Here is a 1181-nt window from a genome sequence, read left to right on the forward strand (position 1 = left end):
AATCAAGTATTTCAAGAATCTCACCAAGTAAAATTTTCTTACTCCACTGGCAGATATTTTGACTTAATTTGAGTCAAATTTTCAGACTAACAAGACAAATAATCTTACACATTCTGAAAACAAGATGATTATTCTTACACAATCAGTTCTTGTTTARTAAATCAGTCTCAAAACAAGATCAAAAAGACTTTTTGGCTGAATATAAGAGTTTAAAACTTAGTAGGATGGACAGTTTGTTAAAAAAAATTAAGTAAAAAAAATAAACACACTATGACAAAACAAAGTTGTAAAGGTTTAATCTCTAGTAAAAATTCTAGAGTTTGAGATTGAAAATTGGTATTCACTGTGTGTATTTCTGAGCCTAAAACACTGAAGACAGGAAACGGATAACTTAGAGGGGAGCTTCGTGAAACTGAATCATTTTAATAGTCAAACAAACAGAAACATGGTGCTCTGCCAACAGTAAACTTATCTGTCCGTATCTCTAACAAATGTTCTCTCTGGCCTCCATGATGGCAGGAGTAGATGAAAACTCTTTTCTGCAAGACCCCAGCACATTTCCTGACCTCAGCACTCCCCGCTGACAGAAAGAACCCGGAGCAGAACAGAATTTATCTCCCTGTCTTACAGGATCTCCACAGAGTTAACAGCATCAGAGCTGAGCGCAGCCCGACAGGTCTGCTCAGCAAACAGTCAGCGGTGTGCAGCCTGCAGCCGGCCCTGCCCCTCCACAAAYACCATCCTGTTCTGACAGCACACACCCCACTGGCTTTAAAGGACTCTACCTGTGTTTTCTGCTGAATGATGGATCTGTCCACACAACTCAAAGTAARCAGAGCTGCAGACTAGCTGCTCTACTTCCAGGGCTCCATGAAAACAGAGACATTTTCCCTCTTCCATCCCCAAAATCTTTTAACAAACACTTCCACCGCATGCTAACAAGTCCAGCTATAAAACAACACAGAAACACATCAGAAGCATGTTTACTGCCTGGATGCTTTACTCAAGTTGTTCTTGTATGTAAGAGGCTATTGTGTGTCTGTGTACAGGTTTCTGCCTGTTAGCAAAATAACTCACAAACCAGCAGATAAATTTTAAAGGGATCCCCGATTAGTTGTAACATTAAACTTTATTAAACATATATTTTAACTGTAAAATAAAAACTGTAAAAATACTGTAGG

The 1181-nt window shown here is 38.7% G+C and overlaps 1 protein-coding gene across 2 annotated transcripts in view; it reads right to left on the reverse strand.

Moving 5' to 3' along the window:
• Positions 1-1181, reverse strand: part of LOC106533356 (integrator complex subunit 6) — a gene marked incomplete at its 3' end in the record, with an annotated part of 25425 nt that overhangs the window by 9656 nt on the left and 14588 nt on the right.

This window comes from Austrofundulus limnaeus, unplaced genomic scaffold, assembly GCF_001266775.1.
Source record: "Austrofundulus limnaeus strain Quisiro unplaced genomic scaffold, Austrofundulus_limnaeus-1.0 Scaffold928, whole genome shotgun sequence".
Lineage (NCBI taxonomy): Eukaryota > Metazoa > Chordata > Actinopteri > Cyprinodontiformes > Rivulidae > Austrofundulus > Austrofundulus limnaeus.